The following is a 6,890-nucleotide window of genomic DNA, read 5'->3' on the forward strand; positions in this document are numbered from 1 at the left end:
CAGAGTATTCCAAAGGAGATCAACTCCTTGGAAACATCCTTCTTGCATTAAGTTTCCTTAATCTTACACAGATTGAAATTTCTGACTTTGAAACATTTCCAGATTCATTTTGACTATCACTTCTGAACAAGAGTTGCCTCCTTACAGATTATGTCAATATGGTCCTTCCAGAATTATCACTACACTTCCAATTGTCCTTGAGCAACCAATCTTTGGTAAACCTTAGATTGTCCTCGACAATTGTTTAATCTTTTTAGTCATATCCAGTTCTAAACCTTTTCCCTTCTTAATGCCCCATGCATTTGGAAACTTTTAGAAAGGATGAATATAGCACATGTAATCGATCCTATATCCGAAGCATATGGGACACGATTCATGATGTCTCACATAAAGACTAAACCAGTCTTTTGCTATAACATTTCCATTTCTATTTGCCAAGTTCTCATAATTCAGATTATGAAAAAGGATGTCGTAATCATAATCGAATTTAAGAATGCAAATAATGGACCCATATACATAATTTCCTTATGTTGAGCCTTTCCAACATGAAATTCATATATATTTCCTTGACTAAATGATTAAAACCTCACGATCTAAGCTTATAGATTTGAGATGAAGTATAATTTCCTCTCCCTTAATTATAGCAAAACAACTTTTTCACAATTGAAACCTTTTGTTTTCTATAATTAACATTGCTAACTTGCAATCTTTATCATAATTATCATGCTCCCACTAACATGATGATCATTAGCATAACAATTATGCTCCCACTAGCTTTGACATGTACTCAGAAATCAGCTGACTTTCTTACCAAAGTACAGATTTCTAATACTAGATTGTTTTGATAAAACTTTATCAAAAACATACACCTTCCCTTAGATAGCACACTTGTGTGTCTAAACAATTATGAAGAGTGATTCCGTAATCATAATGGTTAGACCTTATTGCCACATCTCAGAAGTCCAGGTTAGTGTGCTGGTAAACCACACACCCTCCACTAACGACTTTGAGAATGCAAATATCACAATTGCTCTCTAGCTAAAATCTACTTAGTGAAAGTGTTTCCTCACCATCATTTTCACGAATCAGAGAGAAACCTTATGACACTTAGATTTAATGGTGTATGCGTTCTTATCCACGTGAATTGTCAAAACCATAGTCACAAGACAAGGATAATGACAAATCCAAACTCATATGGACTAAACTCAATCTTAACTTCTTGCCACCTGGCAACCCAAGGGCCTGCCATTGCTTCCAAGTTGTTGTGCAACACATTGAGAACTCTAAGAACTCATATGCAAAGCCAACTTTAACAGGAATGGGCACAGAATATGTCAACACGATAGGCTATAAACCTTAAGTCGTGTGCTAGAGAAGAACTCCAGGTTCTATTCTTGATTAGTTCTTGAGACTTTCAAGACCTTTAAGTCTCCCACTGTCCTCTTGACATATAAGACTTTCTTGTCAGATATTCAAGAGATAGTGTGGATTCTAATCAAGACAAACACTTCACATAATTGGCCTAAGTTGGTCTTTGTTTTTCTAAAACATCACAACATACCAATTTCAAATGTCCAAGAGTAGATAACTTTTACTCTTACATTTGACTTGTGTTTTTAAACCTTCTCTAAGGCTTGTCACTCAAATTACAATCTTGGAATATAACCCTAAGACTTGTATTGGAACGAAGTATGACTCATCTTCTTGATTTAACCACTTCAACAATTCAAGTTCCTCTTCTTTCCTTAGAGAACTAATTTTGATATGGTTTCTTAATCATTAAGATGATCACAAAACTGATACTAAAGTACTCTCCCATCTTTTCAGATTTGAGAAACTTTTGTCTTTCTGCCTAAGTTGATTCTTCTTATTTGCTCTGCCATACATTGGAACCTTTTCCAATGTCTTAGAGTTACACTTAAGCTTGTAAGTATAATCATATTTACTGAGCTTTAGTAAACTATGACGAATAGTCTTATCAATCTTTTGTGATGGACTTCACCATTGCACAAGAATGTGTACTCTATCCTTTAGTCCATTACTTTACTCACACATCCATGTGAATAAGTAATTAGTCTTAAAGTTTCCAATACTTGAAAGTTCTCATTCATCATGTTATACAACTTGCATGATTCCAAGTTCCGGTCCAACTGAAACTTGGGTGATGAGAATAATTCCTTATTTGGTAAATTTAGACATTACCACAAATGAAGGAATCAATTTCATATTTCCACTCTTGCTATTAATGGAATCATATAAGCAACAATTTTTCCTCAAATGCCATTGTAAGGATATTTTAAAATAAATAAAATCAAAATTTTCTTTTATTTTAAAACTATGCGGAAAAACTTATCCTTACAATCCATATGAAAACTTGTTGTTATCTATTCCTAAGCAATATCTCATAACTCCTAAGAAGTAGCTCAAGAATCCTATTTTCAAACTACGCGATAGAAATCCATCTATGCGATCAGATTCAACATATTCTTTCTTTAAGTTCCTTTACTTTTCTTTGATTCTTAAAACATTACCATGTGACCCAGTCACATCATGTAACAGGAATCTCAGAATAGAAACTTAACAGAGTTAGATTAGTGGACTTTACCTGAAGTAGAGTCAACCTTATTGACTTTAACATCCTTAGGTAAATTTGGCAGCTTCGCAACTAATGACCCTTCCTTTGACAATATAAACATATGGACCCTTTGATAATGGTACCCGGGACTATTACAGACTTAGCCTTTTCTCTTTACCATTTGGTCAACCTAGTTGACTATAGTCAATCCCTTTCCTTGGGAAGAGAATGCTTTTTCTGTATTTCCAGTGTCACCATTGTCAATGTCCATAAAGTTTCAGGAAGTTGATCTTAGCAAATAGATAAGATCATTAAGGGTCTTGTCATAGTCTGTTTCATAGGTGTTCTAAAAGAACTCACTATGTGACTTAGAAAGTAGTTGAACCACCAACTTCCTCAAGACTTTGACACCCAACTCTCCTGGCTTATCAATATGTGACTACATCTCCAAGATGTGACCACACCAAGATCTTTACTTGCCAATAGGGCTCAAGTGACCTTAAACTTTTCAAGAACTTGTGGGGTAGAGAGAATAATTGGAGGAGGTGAAAGAAGTATGATTTCCATTGGAACATCATCTTCATTTAGGAAAGCTTGTTTCAAGAGATTTGGGAAGATCATAAATGTCTAAACCAGACATGTTTTGGGAGATATTCAAGATAGTTGATCATAAAGTCCTTAATATGACACCCAATATTAAATATTAAGGCTAGGACCCAACAAACTATTTTATAACTTAGAAGAGGGATGCCGTAATCCAAGCTATAAAATATTTGAAGGAAGGTAAATGACGATTCACCAATTTCCACCAAAATAAGCGAAATGTATTATTAAGTTTTAATTGGATTTGAAATTCCTAGATCTTGGAGATTCATTGAACTGTTCAATGGCATGTTTCAATCTCGAGTGTACCCTTCAGGTTTTATGACTGGGATGCCGAGGATCACAAAACAAGGTGTGAAGTAACCATGCAAATTACTTGGTAACCTTAATTGTTTACCCCTCAATCGATGTGCCGGTTAACCACACACGCTCCATCGATACTATGATAAACATTAAGTTACCCTTTGCGTACCTTGTTAAATACGAGTTAGTGTGCCGGTTAACCACACACGCCCCACTAACCGACTTAAAAAAAGTTCAAAGTGTAATTTCATGGATTAGCACCTTATTCACATTTTCCTATGTAACTAAGATTGGGTATTTTTAAGAGTTTAGTTACTTAGTATTTATCATTAATACTTTTAATGAAGGGAGAATTCTAGTCATGTCAAACCCGTTCGGCTAACGACCCTCCACCAGTCAAGCAAGCGGTGGGTGAGAGTGGACACCCATTAAGTTGCCATTTTATAAGAAACAACCTTATACCCACCTTATAAACCGACTTCGTGAATGAGGCGTACTAGCGGTAAGACTGACTTTACTCTTATACATATATATATATATATATATATATATATATATATATATATTATTAACTTATAATATTATAAAGTATAAGGGTTGAATTTTAACTTTTAAAATTCTAAGGGCTAACTTGGAATTAAAGTATTCATAAGAGAAAACTTTTCAAATTCCAAAACTTGAGGGCAAGTTTTGAAACTATTAAAAACTAATTAATTCCATAACTTATGTGTTTAAGGTAGTTTTAATCTAAAAGCTCTTCAAGTTCCATAACTTGAGGACAAGTTATGGAAGACTTTAAACTAATAAAAGAATTAACTTTTCCTTTATTTTATAACTCATGGAATTAATTAAGGTTACACTTTTTTTATTTATTATTAATGAAGAGACTCTTGGTCCTCCATAACTTGAAGGCAGATTATGAAGTCATAACACCAATTAATTAGAACTAGACTCTTCATTTTGTAACCTTTGCTAACTTTTATGAGTTTTATGAAACTTAAATGTGACTTTTCATATAACTTGAGGACAAGTTACAAAAAACACATTTTAGAATCAACTCTTAGATTAATTTGGATTGAAAACAACTATTTCACTCAACTTTTCTATTAATCTAAGCAACTCATAAGAACAAGATAATTCAAATCAAACTTTTTCATGTAATTAGTCTAACCCTTAAACTAATACAAAACATGAATCTATTGACAATTATCTTTGAAATTGGATTAGCATGAACATTACCACACCAAAAACAAGTTTATAAGTTCAAAAACCTCTTAGGGTAATTTTCCTAGTCCAATTCCAGCCAAAAAGGTCGAATTTATGCTATCTGGGGGTCCAACTCGTCAAGTGCACTAACCAACTCGGTGAGTTGGATGCTTTTTGCCTTGGAATCATCGAGCCCGTTCATGGACTTGGCGAGTCTGTTGGGCAGACAGCATCAAAACTTGATTTTTCAGCTCCATTTGCAAGTATAACAGGAAAACAAGCCTAGGCTCTGATACCACTGTTGGGTTATGAGCATTCTAACACTCCTAAGTGTACATGCAACCCTAAATACCTTGGATCTATGTTTTCTCTATTATACATGCAAATATGAACATCCAAGGTATTATCCTAATGTAGCATACAAAACTATCAATATAATAAGATAGAATACATACCTCTTTGATGTAGAATGTCTTCATGAAGCTTGAGTGCCTAGTGCCCCAAGTGTGACACCTCAAATGGTTCACACAACACCAAATACACTTGGAATAACTTGAGAGAATTCTACACTTCATGAAAATCGGCTAGCCCTCTCTAGAATCATACGAGTGCCGATTTTGTCAAGAATAAGATCTTTATATAGTGTTACAATTAGGGTAAACCCTAATTGTCATGACTTTCCATTTCCTTGGATCCATGGGTTCAAATACACCATGGAGCATCCATGGACCATCCTATGGGTTTTAGCCCAACTTGATTATCCATGGAGCATTAGCCCACTATACAAGTATGTATGATTTACACAATCAACCCATATATTTAATTAGTCTTCTTTTGATCACTTAATTAATCCTAGATTAATTCTTGATCAATACTAATTAAATAATCTCATTATTCTTATTATTAATATACTAGAACTTATAATATATTAATAACCATAAGTGTCTTATTTCTCTCATTATAGTCTATCCAAGTGCATGATGCCATGCAACCCAAATGGACCATGCCGGGTCGGGTCAAGTCTTACCAGTTATAGTTATGGACTTAGACATTAATCCAACACTAATAGGTTACTAACATAACATCATCCTATATACCAGGATACCCACCTAATAGGTCACTAACATAGCATCATCCTGTATAGCAGGATACCGACATAACAGGTCACTAAGCATATCATCATCCGATAACCATGATAACAATCCGAAAAGGGCCAACATTGGTGTCTTCGACCTTGCTAGTATAGTAAGGAAAACTCACCTGACACATAGTGCTAAATCAAGAAGATCAAACCCGAAATCTTGGCTCCAAACTCAACTTACTGCAATCTTCATATGACTGATTCCATTAGAATCCCAAATTACCAAAATACCCTCACAAGTCAAACTTGGTCAACCCTTGGTCATAAATTAAAGTCAATGGTCAAGGTTAACAGTCCATGTTGACCTAACTCGTTGCGTTCATCCACCAACTCGATGAGTTCCTTCAGAACTCAGAAACCGAAAACTTGAGTTAACTCGCCGAGTTAACTAAGTAACTCGTCTAGTTTTTCAGTCTCGAGAAGACCAACAAACCCTTATCAACTCACGGAGTCATCTCACCCAATCGCCGAGTTCCCTCAGAATCCAGAAGGCATGTTAACCCTATCTAACTCGTGGATTTGGCTATGCGACTTGTCAATTTTCTTCAGCCCTTTTTCATTCATACTAGACTAAGCGAAACCAAGGCTGAAAACTATAGATCTAGCCTCCTAGGTTGTATTTACAATGTAAATTTGCTAACTTTACGTGCATGCAAGGCCTCAAGAGGCTAAAACATCCAAAACAAGTCTAAGGAAGAGGTTTAGGGCATGAAGAAAGGCCAAGATTAGATAAAGTTGAGAATTTTATGTCCATGAGGGCCTAGAGGAGTCAAGATCTAAACTCCTCACTTAAACATGTGCTTAATACCATAAATGCCTCAACATCTACTGCGGTGAACAACTCCGGATAATGCTCCAGCTTCTCGGCCTTCGGCTCCCAAATCCACTCGGATCCCCTCCGATGGTCCCATTGTACCTTTACCAAAGTAACCTCCTTTTTTTTTCGTAGAAACTTCACTTTCCTCTCCAGAATGGCCAGTGGCATCTCCACGTAATTCAGGTGCTCTTCGACCTACATATCATCTAATAACACCACTGCCTCCTCTTCTGGTATGCACTTCC

The sequence above is a fragment of the Lactuca saligna genome, chromosome 4 (genome assembly GCF_052625555.1).
Source record: "Lactuca saligna cultivar CGN05327 chromosome 4, ASM5262555v1, whole genome shotgun sequence".
Classification (NCBI taxonomy): domain Eukaryota; kingdom Viridiplantae; phylum Streptophyta; class Magnoliopsida; order Asterales; family Asteraceae; genus Lactuca; species Lactuca saligna.